This window comes from Lissotriton vulgaris, chromosome 1_2, assembly GCF_964263255.1.
Source record: "Lissotriton vulgaris chromosome 1_2, aLisVul1.2, whole genome shotgun sequence".
NCBI classification, from domain to species: domain Eukaryota; kingdom Metazoa; phylum Chordata; class Amphibia; order Caudata; family Salamandridae; genus Lissotriton; species Lissotriton vulgaris.
This window is the reverse complement of record NC_141686.1, coordinates 344,256,831-344,274,746: the sequence shown is the minus strand read 5'-3', so window position 1 is coordinate 344,274,746 and position 17,916 is coordinate 344,256,831. Positions and strand designations below refer to the sequence as shown.

Genomic DNA, 17,916 nt, shown 5'->3' with positions numbered 1-17,916 from the left:
CCAGCCTGAGCTACTGCTGAATCTACAGGTACACTCTACAGACACACTACAACCCAGCCTGAGCTACTGCTGAATCTAGAGGTACACTCTACAGACCCCCTACAACTCTGCCTGAGCTACTGCTGAATCTACAGGTAGACTCTACAGACACCCTACAACCCGCCTGAGCTACTGCTGAATCTACAGGTAGACTCTACAGACAGCCTACAACCCGCCTGAGCTACTGCTGAATCTACAGGTACACTCTACAGACCCCCTACAACTCTGCCTGAGCTACTGCTGAATCTACAGGTAGACTCTACAGACACCCGACAACCCGCCTGAGCTACTGCTGAATCTACAGGTAGACTCTACAGACAGCCTACAACCTTGCCTGTGATACTGCTGAATCCACAGGTAGACTCTACACACAGCCTACAACCCGCCTGAGCTACTGCTGAATCTACAGGTACACTCTACAGACAGCCTACAACCTTGCCTGTGATACTGCTGAATCTACAGGTAGACTCTACAGACACCCTACAACCCGCCTGAGCTACTGCTGAATCTACAGGTACACTCTACAGACACACTACAACCCAGCCTGAGCTACTGCTGAATCTACAGGTACACTCTACAGACACATTACAATCCTGCCTGTGCTACTGCTGAATCTACAGGTAGACTCTACAGACACCCTACAACCCCGCCTATGCTACTGCTGAATCTACAGGTAGACTCTACAGACAGCCTACAACCCCCCATGCTACTGCTGAATCTACAGGTACACTCTACAGACACACTACAACCCCGCCTGAGCTACTGCTGAATCCACAGGTGCACTCTACAGACCCCCTACAACTCCGCCTGAGCTACTGCTGAATCTACAGGTACACTCTACAGACACGCTACAACCCAGCCTGAGCTACTGCTGAATCTACAGGTACACTCTACAGACACACTACAATCCTGCCTGTGCTACTGCTGAATCTACAGGTAGACTCTACAGACACCCTACAACCCGCCTGAGCTACTGCTGAATCTACAGGTACACTCTACAGACACACTACAATCCTGCCCGTCCTGCTGCTGAATCTACAGGTACACGCTACAGACACACTACAACCCGCCTGAGCTACTGCTGAATCTACAGGTAGACTCTACAGACACACTACAACCCCGCCTGTGCTACTGCTGAATCTACAGGTAGACTCTACAGACACACTACAACCCCGCCTGAGCTACTGCGGAATCCACAGGTAGACTCTACAGACCCCCTACAACTCTGCCTGAGCTACTGCGGAATCCACAGGTAGACTCTACAGACCCCCTACAACTCTGCCTGAGCTACTGCTGAATCTAGAGGTAGACTCTACAGACACCCTACAACCCGCCTGAGCTACTGCTGAATCTACAGGTAGACTCTACAGACACCCTACAATCCTGCCCGTCCTGCTGCTGAATCTACAGGTACACTCTACAGACACACTACAATCCTGCCTGTGCTACTGCTGAATCTACAGGTAGACTCTACAGACACCCTACAACCCGCCTGAGCTACTGCTGAATCTACAGGTACACTCTACAGACACACTACAACCCAGCCTGAGCTACTGCTGAATCTACAGGTACACTCTACAGACACACTACAACCCAGCCTGAGCTACTGCTGAATCTAGAGGTACACTCTACAGACCCCCTACAACTCCGCCGGAGCTACTGCGGAATCCACAGGTACACACTACAGACCCCCTACAACCCTACCTGAGCTACTGCTGAATCTACAGGTAGACTCTACAGACACCCTACAACCCCGCCTATGCTACTGCTGAATCTACAGGTAGACTCTACAGACAGCCTACAACCCCCCATGCTACTGCTGAATCTACAAGAGCACTCTACAGACACACTACAACCCCGCCTGAGCTACTGCTGAATCCACAGGTACACTCTACAGACAGCCTACAACCCCGCCTGAGCTACTGCTGAATCCACAGGTGCACTCTACAGACACCCTACAACCCGCCTGAGCTACTGCTGAATCTACAGGTACACTCTACAGACACACTACAACCCAGCCTGAGCTACTGCTGAATCTACAGGTACACTCTACAGACACACTACAATCCTGCCTGTGCTACTGCTGAATCTACAGGTAGACTCTACAGACACCCTACAACCCGCCTGAGCTACTGCTGAATCTACAGGTACACTCTACAGACCCCCTACAACTCTCCCTGAGCTACTGCTGAATCTACAGGTAGACTCTACAGACACCCTACAACCCGCCTGAGCTACTGCTGAATCTACAGGTAGACTCTACAGACAGCCTACAACCTTGCCTGTGATACTGCTGAATCCACAGGTAGACTCTACACACAGCCTACAACCCGCCTGAGCTACTGCTGAATCTACAGGTACACTCTACAGACAGCCTACAACCTTGCCTGTGATACTGCTGAATCTACAGGTAGACTCTACAGACACCCTACAACCCGCCTGAGCTACTGCTGAATCTACAGGTACACTCTACAGACACACTACAACCCAGCCTGAGCTACTGCTGAATCTACAGGTACACTCTACAGACACACTACAATCCTGCCTGTGCTACTGCTGAATCTACAGGTAGACTCTACAGACACCCTACAACCCGCCTGAGCTACTGCTGAATCTACAGGTACACTCTACAGACACACTACAACCCAGCCTGAGCTACTGCTGAATCTACAGGTACACTCTACAGACACACTACAACCCAGCCTGAGCTACTGCTGAATCTACAGGTACACTCTACAGACACACTACAACCCAGCCTGAGCTACTGCTGAATCTAGAGGTACACTCTACAGACCCCCTACAACTCTGCCTGAGCTACTGCTGAATCTACAGGTAGACTCTACAGACACCCTACAACCCGCCTGAGCTACTGCTGAATCTACAGGTAGACTCTACAGACAGCCTACAACCCGCCTGAGCTACTGCTGAATCTACAGGTACACTCTACAGACCCCCTACAACTCTGCCTGAGCTACTGCTGAATCTACAGGTAGACTCTACAGACACCCTACAACCCGCCTGAGCTACTGCTGAATCTACAGGTAGACTCTACAGACAGCCTACAACCTTGCCTGTGATACTGCTGAATCCACAGGTAGACTCTACACACAGCCTACAACCCGCCTGAGCTACTGCTGAATCTACAGGTACACTCTACAGACAGCCTACAACCTTGCCTGTGATACTGCTGAATCTACAGGTAGACTCTACAGACACCCTACAACCCGCCTGAGCTACTGCTGAATCTACAGGTACACTCTACAGACACACTACAACCCAGCCTGAGCTACTGCTGAATCTACAGGTACACTCTACAGACACACTACAATCCTGCCTGTGCTACTGCTGAATCTACAGGTAGACTCTACAGACACCCTACAACCCGCCTGAGCTACTGCTGAATCTACAGGTACACTCTACAGACACACTACAACCCAGCCTGAGCTACTGCTGAATCTACAGGTACACTCTACAGACACACTACAACCCAGCCTGAGCTACTGCTGAATCTACAGGTACACTCTACAGACACACTACAACCCAGCCTGAGCTACTGCTGAATCTACAGGTACACTCTACAGACACACTACAATCCTGCCTGTGCTACTGCTGAATCTACAGGTAGACTCTACAGACACCCTACAACCCGCCTGAGCTACTGCTGAATCTACAGGTACACTCTACAGACACACTACAATCCTGCCCGTCCTGCTGCTGAATCTACAGGTACACGCTACAGACACACTACAACCCGCCTGAGCTACTGCTGAATCTACAGGTAGACTCTACAGACACACTACAACCCAGCCTGAGCTACTGCTGAATCTACAGGTACACTCTACAGACACACTACAATCCTGCCTGTGCTACTGCTGAATCTACAGGTAGACTCTACAGACACCCTACAACCCGCCTGAGCTACTGCTGAATCTACAGGTACACTCTACAGACACACTACAACCCAGCCTGAGCTACTGCTGAATCCACAGGTGCACTCTACAGACACACTACAATCCTGCCCGTCCTGCTGCTGAATCTACAGGTAGACTCTACAGACACCCTACAACCCGCCTGAGCTACTTCTGAATCTACAGGTACACTCTACAGACACACTACAACCCAGCCTGAGCTACTGCTGAATCTACAGGTACACTCTACAGACACACTACAATCCTGCCTGTGCTACTGCTGAATCTACAGGTAGACTCTACAGACACCCTACAACCCGCCTGAGCTACTGCTGAATCTACAGGTACACTCTACAGACACACTACAACCCAGCCTGAGCTACTGCTGAATCTACAGGTACACTCTACAGACCCCCTACAACTCCGCCTGAGCTACTGCTGAATCTACAGGTACACTATACAGACACGCTACAACCCAGCCTGAGCTACTGCTGAATCTACAGGTACACTCTACAGACACACTACAATCCTGCCTGTGCTACTGCTGAATCTACAGGTAGACTCTACAGACACCCTACAACCCGCCTGAGCTACTGCTGAATCTACAGGTACACTCTACAGACACACTACAATCCTGCCCGTCCTGCTGCTGAATCTACAGGTACACGCTACAGACACACTACAACCCGCCTGAGCTACTGCTGAATCTACAGGTAGACTCTACAGACACACTACAACCCCGCCTGTGCTACTGCTGAATCTACAGGTAGACTCTACAGACACACTACAACCCCGCCTGAGCTACTGCGGAATCCACAGGTAGACTCTACAGACCCCCTACAACTCTGCCTGAGCTACTGCGGAATCCACAGGTAGACTCTACAGACCCCCTACAACTCTGCCTGAGCTACTGCTGAATCTAGAGGTAGACTCTACAGACACCCTACAACCCGCCTGAGCTACTGCTGAATCTACAGGTAGACTCTACAGACAGCCTACAACCTTGCCTGTGATACTGCTGAATCTAGAGGTAGACTCTACAGACACCCTACAATCCTGCCCGTCCTGCTGCTGAATCTACAGGTACACGCTACAGACACCGTACAACCCCGCCTGAGCTAAATACATGGATGTATGGGTGGAAGGGTAGATGGACGGGTAAATGGATGGATGAGTGGATGGATGAGTGGATGGATTAGTGAAAGGGTGGATGATAGGTGAGTGAATGGAGGCTGGATGAGTGAACTGATGGGAGGATTGATGAATTGATAAGTGGAAGGATGAATGTATGGATGGATAAGTGAGTGAAAGGGCGGATGTAAGGCTGGATGAGTGAGTGAAAGGCAGGGCAATGGACAAAAGGGTAGCTAGACTAGTGAAGGAGTAAAAGGGTAGATGGATGAGAGAAAGGATAGACGGATGAGTGATAGGTCCAATGGATGCATTCATGAGTGGATGAGTAGGTGGATGGAAGGATGGATGACTCAGTGTAAGGGGGATGGAGAGCGAAAGGAAGGATGGTTGACTGAAAGGGTCGAAGGATGAGTGACTGGGTGGATGAATGAGTAAGTGAAAGGAAGGCTGGATCGGTGAAAGTTGAAATGACTGGATGGATAAGTGAATGGATGGATGAGTGGAAGAGTGGGTAGGGTGAAAGTATGAATGGGGGGATGGATGAGTGAAAGGGTGGATGGAGGGATAGATGAGTGGAATGATGGATGGATGGATGCAAGGATAGATGATGGATAGGTTTGCTTATGGTTGAATATTGTTCTGGATGGCACACAGATAAAAGGACAGAATGAATGGTGAAAGATTGAATGATGGATGAAAGAATGATTACACCTTTGAGCCCCCATTATCTAAAGTAACATTTCCTATACATTGACTTTCACATGTATCTGGGTCATTGTCTCTATATAAGATGTGTGTGATGTGAGGCACTCTGACACCCTGTCCTACTTACATGGGACGAGCAGCACTATAAAGGAAATTAAACACACATGAGAGAGGGTCTTTGCGAAGAGGAGGGGCGCCATTGGAGGGGGGTTGCAAGGCCGAACGAGCCGGACGGGATGATCGGGCGTTTTCCTAGGAGGCTGGAAAAGGGGGGGGGGGGGGGGGGGGCGGTTTTGTCACCACAAAAAGACCTGCACTTTTTCTCAAAGCTGCGCGCACACTGACAAACCATGAAGTGCACAATTTGCTCAACCTAATATAACCTTATGTTTATTTGTACTTAAGTGGTTGTCTATTTCTTACTTATATGCTATTGCTCAACCTCCTCTGATGTGTCTTTAAAAGGTACCTTTTGTCCTGAATTTGTACCCATGCCAGTTGGTCACCCTAGGGAGTGTGATCCTGCGCAGATGCTGCTGTGCCCCCCCAGGGCCCCCCAGTGATGGCCCTCACCTGATCCCAGCTCCCCCCGGGCGGGGGTGTGATCCTGCGCAGATGCTGCTGTGCCCCTCCAGGGCCCCCCAGTGATGGCCCTCACCTGATCCCAGCTCCCCCCGGGCGGGGGTGTGATCCTGCGCAGATGCTGCTGTGCCCCCCCAGGGCCCCCCAGTGATGGCCCTCACCTGATCCCAGCTCCCCCCGGGCGGGGGTGTGATCCTGTGCAGATGCTGCTGTGCCCCCCCCCCCTCCCAGGCCCCCCATTGATGGTTCTAACCTGATCCCAGCTCCCCCCGGGCGGGGCGGTGATCCTGCGCAGATGCTGCTGTCTCCCCCCCCCAGTGATGGTTCTAACCTGACACCAGCTCCCCCCGGGCGGGGTGGTGATCCTGTGCAGATTATGCTGTCTCCCCCCCCCCCCCCCCCCCCCCCCAGGGCCCCCCAGTGATGGCTCTCACCTGATCTCAGCCCCTCCCGGGCAGGGGGCGCCACGTGATCCTCTGCAGATGATGATGCTGTTGATGGCGTCTCGGGCATCCCTGGGCACAGCCGGGGCCATGAACATCTCCTCAGTCGGGTGGGGGGGGGGGGGGGGGGGAGACTTGTGCGCGTTTAAAGCCCAGAATGAGGAATAACCGCTCGTGCGCGGAGGGGAGACACTGATCCTGCCGGGGAGGGAGGCCGCGCCTCCTGCTGGGTTATTCCTCATTCCTGCTGGATCGGAGGGAGGGGGAGAGGCTGAAACCTCGGGGGTATTCCCCACCCCGACGATGAGTTTATTTGTTTATTTAATGCATTTTTATAAAGCGCGGGGGGTTATTCCGCCTTTCTTCCTGTCCCGGTGCAGCCCCTCCCTGCAGAGAGGGGGCACCCCCCCGGGGTGCGAGGGCCCGAGCCGGGGCCCCGTCCAGCAGGGGGTCAGTGCTGCTCACTGCAGGCTGCGCCTCCTCCAGGGTGTAACACGAGCAGGAGGGGGCCTGGGGGCCCTCACGCAGAGAAGGGAGAAGGGCCCCTGGCTGTCCTCTCAAGGGTAAGATTCAGCAAGAGTCCGGGGTCTCTGTCCCCGGTGCCGCTGCACCTGCTGCACCCTGGACCCCGCGCCCCTACTGCCTGCGGGCCCCTCTGCTGAGGGCGGACCCTTTGCATTTCTACGTCCCATCCATTTATTGAGGAGATTCGTGTATTTACCCCGCAGGAGCCCCCTCCCCCCCCCCCTTTCAAGGCAGTGGGGGCTTCACACGACACTGACGTCATGTACACGAGCCCTCACTGGGGGGACGGGGGGGCTCAGTGACTTGCCCAGAATCACGGGCTGTAAAGCCAACGCCGAGACTCGAACCCGCTTCCCCAGTTCCAAAGCCGGCAGATCTGGACCGTAGGCCACATCCTTGGCCAATCTTGGCGCTGTGGGGTGCGCGCCGGGCTCACCCTTGGGGTGACCTGGATACATGTGAGGGGGAAGGCCGGGGGGGGCTCCCCGCACCCCCTGTCTTTTAATGGAGAACAGCTGGACAGACCCAGGCTGGACCGGGCTCGTGTCCTCCGGTGGGGCGCAGGGGTCGGTCCCTCCCCTCCGTGTGTGGGCCGCGCCTGGCTGCTCTCATGGAGGCAAATTCTGGAAGTGGACTGTAAAAAATTCAGGACAAAAGTTACGTTTTACAGACAAATTGATGGAGAGCCCCCCACCTCCTATCAATGCTTTTATTTTCTATTTCCTACATTTTACCATATATTCACGATGGTCTTTGCGTGATTGCCTGCAGGTATGCTACATTGAGGTGCGCATTATGTCTCCCATCCACTCCACTACACACACTCTCAAACCCATCTTTTCCAGCAGCAACCACGTCACCTTCAGCCACCGCACCGAACTCCACTGGACCGACCACCACTGCATTGACTTCTCCTTCAGGAATCATGTCGCGCACAACCACCCGCAACAAATCCCCCACCGTAGCTGGAACAAGGTCACCAAAGATCAACTAATCGCCACCCTCGCCTGAGACTCACTAACCGACCACACAAACACAGACACAGCCACCCGCAACCTCAGACAATGTCTTAACGACTGCACCAACACTCTCGACCCGATCAAGAAACTCTCAAACAGACGCATCAACAGAAGGGCCAGCTGGTTAACCACCGACCTCCAAGCAGCCAAGCAGACCTGTCGAAGACTTCAGAAGAAGTAGCGCCACGAAACACACACCGGACAACCACGCTGCCCTCAAGAACGCCAGCCGCAAGCACCACCAACTCATTCGAACCGTCAAAAGGACCTCCTTCAAGGAACGCATCGACAACAACAACGCACACAACAGTAAAGAGCTATTCAACATCGTGAAGGAACTTGCCAACCCCAGCTCCAGCGACATCCCGCCATCACAAGACCTCTGCGACTCTCTAGCTACCTTCTTCCACCGCAAGATCACTGACATCCACGACAGCTTCAACACCCAGACCCCGCCGACAGCCACCGACACCCCAAACTCACTGCCCCCAGCCACACCAGCCTCGTGCTCTCCTGGAACCACGTCAACAACGACGACACCATCAATATCCTCAACACCATCCACTCAGGGTCGCCATCCGACCCCTGCCCCACCACATCTTCAACAAATCAAGCTCCATCATCGCACCCCACCTCTCGAAGATTCTCAACAGCTCCTTCGAATCCGCCACCTTCCCATAGAGCTGGAAACATGCTGAGATCAACACCCTGCTCAAGAAACCCAAGTCTGACCCTAAGGACCTCAAGAACTTCCGGCCCATCTCCCTAATCCCGTTCCCGGCGAAATTCATTGAGAAGATCATTAACAGGCAACTAACCCACTTCCTCAAGTAAAAAAACACCATGGACCCATCCCAATCGGGATTCCACAGCAACCACAGCACCGAAACCGCCGCCATCGCCACCACCGACGACATACCGAAGCTTGGGGTCTAGTTGAACATGTGTTCATCTTCATTCAAACTTCATGTTTAGATTTTTGAAACATGGTTGCATTAAAATATTATAATAATTAGATGGTGCTTTACTTCAGGAAGTCATAGTTATAATACTTTATTTACATTTCATTGCAATCTTTCTGGTTGTTGCAAAATGTAATTGAGTTATGAGTATTTCATAGCATGTAAAGTAATACCGATGGGGGGCATGGCTTGGCACCCGGGATACATGGCGGCGCTGATGTGAGCGCTTCGTGACTACTGCTGAGAACTAGCGGTTCGAGTCCTCCTTTCTTCGCGCTGACGGGAGGCTTGGACGTCGGAAGGCTGCAGACATGTCTCAGGTCTGAATTAGAGTCCCTGAGACCTCCACAAAGGCTCCAGCTGCGGCTGCAGTTTCGGCCGCGGCTCTTGCTGGACGTGGCCGCCATTTTGGATCGCCTGGACGCATCTGAGGCGCGTCCTGACTAAACAAACACGCACCTTAGATCCTCATGCCTCCTGCACGGCTTTTCTCTACATTGGGACCGCTAAAATGCCTTCCTCAAGCAAGGTGAGCTGCTCTTGAAATTCTGAAGTTCCTTTCATCACCTTTTGATAGCCCGCTATTTTTCTCATGCATGGCAGCCTCCTCAAGCATTTTTCTGACTTTTTGCTTTTAATATCTGCATTTTAATTCAGCGTGGCTCTAATATATGGCGTCTCTTACCCCTGGACAATGGCATTTCACTTTTTATTCTTAATGTCACCTCAGTTTTGCTGTGGCCATCAATATCTCATCACTTGACCAGCCTCTGAGCTGTTCACTGGCACAGTTTTTTTTTCACTTTTGACTGGATTAAACTTTTTTGCCTCACATCCTTGTATCCCTCTGCTGGTTTTTTTTGGTTGTTTTCCTCAATACTGTGACTTATGTTCAAAGGTCTTTTTGTCTTGCTTCTCAAGTATTTTTTCAGCACCAATTAATATCTTATGGGCAGAACTTCGTCATTGCGTCCTAACGCAACTTTTAAGGGCTCCTTCCCTTTAAATTCAAGGCTATTCTCTGCACTTACTAAGTTTGAGGCCTCTCAGTTGTCCTACCCTAGCGACACATTGTCAGTGATGGAGCACTCTGCGCCGCCCTCTGGAAAGGCTAATTCCAAGAGACTAAAGAAAGATCCACCGTCACCACCAAAGTCTGCATCACCAATCTCCATCGAGCTCTTGTTGGAGGAAATACGAGCTCTCCGTCCCTTTATGGAGGAAACCAACTCTAAATTACAACTCTTGACGGACAATTGGTCACAAATGGATGCAAGAGTTACATCAGTGGAGCGGAGTGTCTCCTCGCTTCAGGAATCACCCACCAAAGCGTCTCATTTGCATTTACAGATCTCCTCTCTTCATAAGCAGGTTGAGGATCTCAAAAACCGAAACAGACGCAATAATTTGCGTATCTACGGCCTGGTGGAGGGATGCGAGGGGTCTGACTCCATTGCCTTTTTAAAATCCTTTCTTCCCAAACTTCTGCATTTGCCAGAGGACACTGTGCTCAACATTCAACGGGCTCATAGGCTTGGTCGAGTTTCTTCCTCAACTTCTACTGCGTCCAGACCAAGAGGCGTCATCATGTATTTTCTGGAATACACTGATCTCCTGAAAGTCTTGTCAGCTGCCAGAGCATGTCCTCGTCTCACCTGGTCAGGATCCTCCTTGTTTTTTGCGCAAGATTACGCTAAAGCCACGGCGACTCGTCGTAAAGCCTTCCTAGACTTGCGGCCTGCTCTTCGTTCCATCGGAGCCAGATACAGACTTTTCCATCCATGTCTGTTTACGGTCACTTCCAATAATAAGACTACGACATATGAGGATCCTGTACGCCTCCAGAGCTTCCTAAATTCCTGCCAAGCAGCGAATATGGTCCTTCTTCTTCCTTCCCCCCTTGACTTCTTTTTTGACATGTTTGTTCTTCTCTTTGGCTCTGATCTCCTTTGCCCTTTATTCCGTTTCTTCGGATTGTGCTCTGTGCCTCTACCTGTTTCCAAACCTTGATGTGATGATAGTATTTTTCTTCTTGTTGCAATTGTTTTTTGTATGTTCTTGTCTACCAATTCAATTGGTCATTGATTGTATATTCTTCTTGTTTTTAGCTCATTTGCGCACTCTCCTAACACTTTCCTGTATGTATGTATGTATTGGCATTTATATAGCGCACTACTTACCCGTAGGGTCACAAGGCGCTTCGACCGCTGAGAAACCCTTCCTGGCTTCCCTGAGAGATGGTCCCTTAATGGGTATCTCCAGGGTGAGACCAGGCATCCCCGGCGGTCTAGTGGGGCCGTTAGTGAAGATGAGGCAAGCTAATGCCCAGAGTTGCCGAGTGTGATCGCTGATCAGAGTGGGCACCGAGGCGAGAGAATTATCGAGTCCGCTGACCCTGGTCCAGAAACCTGCCGCGCCAGGAATCGAACCCTGGTCCCGGGCCGTCCTCTGCTCTCGGGTCTGCCGCCTCTAACCAGTGAGCTACACTACTTCACAGTGAGCCACACTACTTCCTCCCGTGTCCCTAGATTTTGTTCCTCGCCCGTGTCGTTCTCCCAGTGACGCGTCTCGCTGACATCGGATGTCTCGCCTGTTCCATGTGGTTCCACTCCCTCCTCCCTCCACGTCTGGTTTCACTCCTGACTGTGTTCCCACACCCTTCTCCCTTGTAAGTATGTTTCTCCTCCACTGGTTTCAGGTACTGGGAGTCATTTTTTCTTCCTTCCTCCCTTCTCCTCTGTTCTCCTCTTTTTCATGTTTATCTCTTCGTTATCCGCTTTCCAGGTCTCTCACTCTCCATTTTGACTTCTTCTTTCTCATTTTGCTCTCCTCTTTTCCTTTTCACTCCTACGCTTTTCTTTCCACTGCACCATGTTTTTCTTACGCGTTGTGCCTTAATGCATTGTTTATGTTACTCAACTTCTTTCTCTTTCACAATTTCTTATCTTCTACATGTTCTCTGTTTCCGGGTTTTTTTCTTGAACTTGTTCGATTTTTTCATTATTGTTTATATTGTTGTGCATGTCATTGAAAGTTGTTACTTGGAACGTTAAGGGTGTTAACTCTCCTATTAAGAGACAAAGAATTTTATCTCATTTAGCTAAACTGAATGTGGATATTGCATTTCTGCAGGAAACTCATCTCTCAGGGGTAGAATCATCTAAACTTAAAAGGACTTGGGTGGGTGACGTCTTTTACTCTCCTGGTGATGGTAAGCGCAATGGGGTTGCAATTTTATCTCGCAAATCCCTTTCTTATACTGTGTTAACTCAGGAATCTGATACTGAGGGTAGATGGGCTCACGTCAAACTGTCTTTCAAAGGAGTACCAATCTCGCTTTTAAATGTCTGTGCCCCTACTGGTGGTGACCTTGCCTTCTGGCGCATGTTTTCCACCCATGTTACCAAATTTGTGGATGACAATTTTATTTTGGCAGGTGACTGTAATCAGCTCCTCGACCCTTTCCTGGATAGAAATTCCAACGTTTCTTTCATCCCAAATAGGTCCCATAAACTTTTTGCTCAGACCATTTCGCAACATAAATTTACCGATGCTTGGCGCATCTGTAATCCGACAACAACATAATTCACTTTTTATTCACCTTCCCATCGCTCCCAATCTAGGATTGATTACATTTCTGTTTCTCATAGCATTGCCCAGACTCTCACTAATGCTGAGATTGGGCCCGTTTTACTTTCGGACCATGCTCCTGTCCATATCTCTATTGATATTCTCCCCAAGGCAGATGGTCCTAAAAGATGGCGATTCAATAACGCTCTTTTATTGGATCCTAAATTCACCACATCATTCACTGCTTTTGTTGCCGAATTTTTTGAGATCAATGACACCCCCTCCATTCCTAAGCACACTATCTGGGATGCTTTCCAGGCTTCAGCAAGAGACTTTGTGATACAACATGTAGCTACAAAACGAAGGGCTGCCCGGAAATTCACGGGTGACCTTCTTCAGAAGATCAAGAGGTTGGAACACGTTTATTATACCTCAGACTCCCAAGACAGTTTGACTGCCCTGGTCGAGGCCAAAATGCAGTTTAATAAAAACTCCACAGAAGATGCTTCCTTGTATCTTTTGAAATCCAGTGCCAAATTCTATGGGGGTAGAAATAAAGCTGGGAAAATTTTAGCCAATTATTTGAAAGTAAAACATAATAAGTTGAATATTGAGTCTATTTATGATGCTGATTCTAATCTTCAACATAAGGATGTCGACATTTTAACTGAATTTTCCCGTTTCTATAATTCTCTTTACTCCTCTGATACTCAACCTTCCTCTGAATCCTTATCCCAGTTCTTTTCTAGCATTCACAACCCCCACCACTTTCCTCTTGATCTCACCTCCCTCAAAGCAGACATCTCCCAACAAGAGTTGCTTGTTGCCCTTCAACATCTCCAGAAAGATAAGTCCCCCGGACCGGACGCTTCATGGTTGATTTCTACTTACCCGTTTCAAAACTTCTCATACCAAAATTACATTCCCTTTTACACACATTTCTCACCCTGGGTAAATCTTCTGGCTCCTTCTTTGATGCTCACATATGTCTAATCCCCAAAGAAGTGAAAGATGCTAAACATTGCAAAAATTACAGACCCATCTCTCTGGTTAATATTGACTATAAGGTTTTTGCCAAATCACTTGCAATAAGATTGGATCTTCTCCTGCCCGATTTGTTGGGAGTTGAACAATTGGGTTTTGTTAAAGGGCGCCTGTTATGTTATACTGCATTTCTAAAGCGCTCAGCTAATCAGAGTATCCCGGCGCTGCTACCCTAAACCCCCACCACCAGCTGAACAGAAAAATAGGCTTAAAATAGTAATGTTTTTAGGTTCTTTTTGAAGACAGCCGGATCCGCAATCCTCCTAAGGGCAAGAGGAAGCTCATTCCAAGTTAAACCAGCCTTACGGGAGAAAGAGCAGCCACCAAGCCTCTGGCGTAAAAAGCGCGGGTTCTGAAAAAGAAGTTGGTCCAAAGACCGCAAGGTCCGGGAAGGAACATAAAAAGAAAAGCGCTTCTGTAGATATAGTGGGCCCAAACCATAAAAGGCCCGGGGGACAATCACCAGCATTTTAAATTTCAAATGGCCCTCGACAGGGAGCCAGTGAAGGTGGCGGAGAAGGACCCGCACGCTCTGCCTGGAAGAAAGACCACGTAGGAGGCGCGCAGCCGCATTTTGGACTACCTGTAATTTTTTTATCAGATAGCCTGGACATCCCACTAAAAGCGAGTTGGAGTAGTCCAGCCGGGAGAGGATCAATGCTCGGACTACAGTTTCTTTAGCCTCATCCCGGAGAAGGGGGAGGAATTTACGCAAGGTTTTAAGTATGCCAAAACAAGTCCCTATCAGTTTTTTTTACATGTGTCGCCAAATTCAAATTTTCCTTGAACCAGACACCCAAGTTTTGTGCCAGGCCCTTGTCTGATTGTGGAGGTGGAAAGTCAGTAGGCCACAGTCTGGATCGAAAACCCGCAGGAAAAGCTCCAAACAGGAGCACCTCCGACTTTTCCTCATTGCACTTAAGTTGTGCATTGGCCAACCAGCGAAACACCGCAGAAAGACAGCGCTGAGCCGTGTCGACCGAGTCCTCGCCCCTTTTCCAGGTAAACAATAACTGCGTGTCATCTGCATAGGCCATCACCCTAGCCCCCAGTGACTCCGCCAGATAAACCAGGGGAGTCACAAAGATGTTAAACAAAAGGGGGCTAAGGGAGGAGCCCTGAGGGGCACCAGTGGAAAGAGGGGAGGGGGACGAGGCAAACGTAGGGAGCCAGACTTGCTGTGACCTATCCTCCAAAAAGGATTGCAGCCAGCTCCACGATGAACCCGCAATGCCGATGTCAGTAAGTCGATCCAGGAGGAGGGAGTGGGGAACCGTGTCGAATGCTGCCGAGAGATCCAGCATCACCAGAGCTGCTCTCCCGCCAGCATCCAAACAGTCCCTGATAGACTCAGCCACCTCCAACAGTGCCGACTCTGTACTGTGGGCGGCCCAGAAACCGGATTGCGCAGGATGTAGCGTGCCCAACATCGTCACGTAGTTGGTTAACTGCAAGGTGCCCGCCTTTTCACAGACCTTGGCCAGACTAGGCAAAAGCCTCATCACTGATAACACCAGACTCCTGTTTAATGTCCTATCAAAGTCCTCGCGCTTACAACACTCTCTCGCAGCAATTGCGTTGGACGCTGAGAAAGCGTTTGATAGGGTCGAATGGATTTACCTTTTTGCGGCCCTTCAATGGTTTGGCTTTGGTCCAAAATTCATCTCTCTGGTCTCCCTCCTTTACTCCAGCCCTCGCGCAGCAGTCTGTGCTAACGGTCTAACTTCTTCCTTTTTTGCCCTGGGACGTGGTGTCCATCAGGGTTGTCCATATCCCCGTTTCTTTTTCTTTCTCTTTTCAACCTTGCTTTAGAGCCTTTCCTCTCCGAACTTCGTCAGCATCCTAACATCCATGGTTTCCATACATCGCAGTCGGCTGCTTACGCTGACGATATTTTACTTTTTATTTCCGACCCCTCCGAGTCAATACCTGCCTTTCTTGACGTAGTTGATGAATACTCCCTCATTTCTGGATATAAACTTAACAACGACAAATGTGAAACCCTGCCCCTGACGAAGTTCAACTTCAAATCCGACTTTATTGCATCCAATTTTACCTGGAGCTCTTCCCACATCAAATATCTAGGCCTGCATGTTACCCCCTCACTCTCAGATACTGTTTCTTTATGTATGAACAAATGCATCCAGGAATGTCAAGTCAAGTCAAGTCATGAAATTTGTATAGCGCACTACATACCCAGAGGGTTTCAAGGCGCTTAGGAAAGGGGGGAGGATTATTTGAATGATCTGATCTAACGTCCAGATGGCACCCTCTTTACCTCTCCTGGTGGGGCTGACTCGACACTATTACGATGATGCTCTCCCCTATAGTTCTGTACACAATATCCAATATCCCTGTACCCATTCCCTCAAAATTCTTTAAAAAGGTCAACTCAATCCTGTCCTCCTTTCTTTGGAATGGAAAGAAGTCCCGAATGTCTCTCAGCAGACTAAGGCGTTCAAAGTTGGAAGGCGTAGTCAATTTTCCGGATTTCCCGGCATATCAGAAGGCATTCCTTTTGCGACAGGCCTCTCTCTGGCTACAAGATCATGACGACCCCTGCCCTTTATTGGTTACTATTGAACGCCTCTCAATATCACCTTTTTCTTTTACTGAATACTTATCCTTTTCTCGTAAACCGTCCTCAATATCTTCTCCCTTACTCAAATTCACGGCTAAATTCTCTTATCATATTTCCTTCCCCTTGCCACCACGTCGGATGCTTTTCTTAATTCCACTGTTTGGCATCATTTACTCATCCTAATCAATGGTAAACCCTTTTATTGGAAGGCGTGGAGACAGCAGGGATTAATTTGGGTTTCCCAGCTGTTCTCTGCCTCTTCATTACTGTCTTTCCCTGCCTTTCACCAATCCTTTCATCTCCCTGCCTCCTCCGCTCAGAAATTTCTTTTGCTCAAAGAAGCAGTTTTGTCCACATATGCTCGACTTTCACCACCTTCTAGTCCCTCTTCACCTCCTACTCCTACTTCACAACTTCACTCCTTTTTACGCACCACACCAACAGCTTCTGCCATCTATAAATTCCTTCACCACACAAAGTCCCTTAGACCTAAAACTAAAGTAGAGGAACAATGGAAATGTGACTTTGCCACTTCTTGGCCAACGTCTTTGTGGACTAAAATTTGGAACAAAATTCGTAAATCATCTAGAGCCGCTACTCTGACACAATCCCTATTTTTCATTTACAATAGGCTTCTCCTAACACCATCTGCCCTCAGCAAGAGGTCTCCCACCACTCCTGATTTATGCTGGACCTGCTCTTCCCCACACACCACCCTTTTTCATATGCTATTCTCATGCAAACCTGTTCATGGTTTTTGGGTGGGAGTTTGGTACCAAATTAATGACATTTTTCATACTCACATTCCTTTCTCTTACAGTCATGTTTTCCTGGGTAGTCTTTCTTCTTGCTGGGAAGACACCTCTGTTAATGTTCAAATTGTTGATTTATTACTAGCTGTTGCGTTTCAACAGATTACTGTTAATTAGAAAGATTTTTCATGTATCTCCTTTAAGGCATGGTGGTATAATGTTTGTCATAACCACAGACTAGACACTGCTTTTGTTTTTCCTGCTAATCTGGCAACGAAACGTCTGGACCTGTGGCTTCCAGTCACGCATTATTTGGATGTTTGTGCTAAGCGTTCCTTTCAGTTGCAGCCTACCCAGCAAGAGGTTCTCAAACCTCCTTAAACACCTTGGTCGTTCCTAATTTCTGCACTATTATATTGTTTTCCATATTTATGCTTTGATATACAGTTATAACTATTGTATGTCTTGTTTAATCTTAAAACCTGCACTTGTTTCTCCCTGTATTTAATTCCTTTTCATGTTCCTCATGCTTGCTTTTATTTGATTATTTACTGTTTCATTTATGACCTGTTTCCTTTTCTTCTGTATTTTGCATTGACACCTTGTTTTTACTCAATAAAGTTTTCTTGAACTTAAAGTAATACCGATGCTT

General features: G+C 49.2%; 1 protein-coding gene across 2 annotated transcripts in view; it reads right to left on the bottom strand.

The window, feature by feature from the left end:
• Positions 1-6,973, bottom strand: part of LOC147736734 (uncharacterized) — a 34,969-nt gene extending 27,996 nt beyond the window's left edge. The window contains exon 1 of one of the 2 annotated variants that reach the window (XM_086953445.1): positions 6,803-6,973. The gene's annotated coding sequence lies outside the window, so the exon portion shown is untranslated. The remainder of the gene's footprint in view (positions 1-6,802) is intronic. The other variant, XM_086953444.1, reaches the window with a different exon arrangement.
• Positions 6,974-17,916: the final 10,943 nt, after the last annotated feature.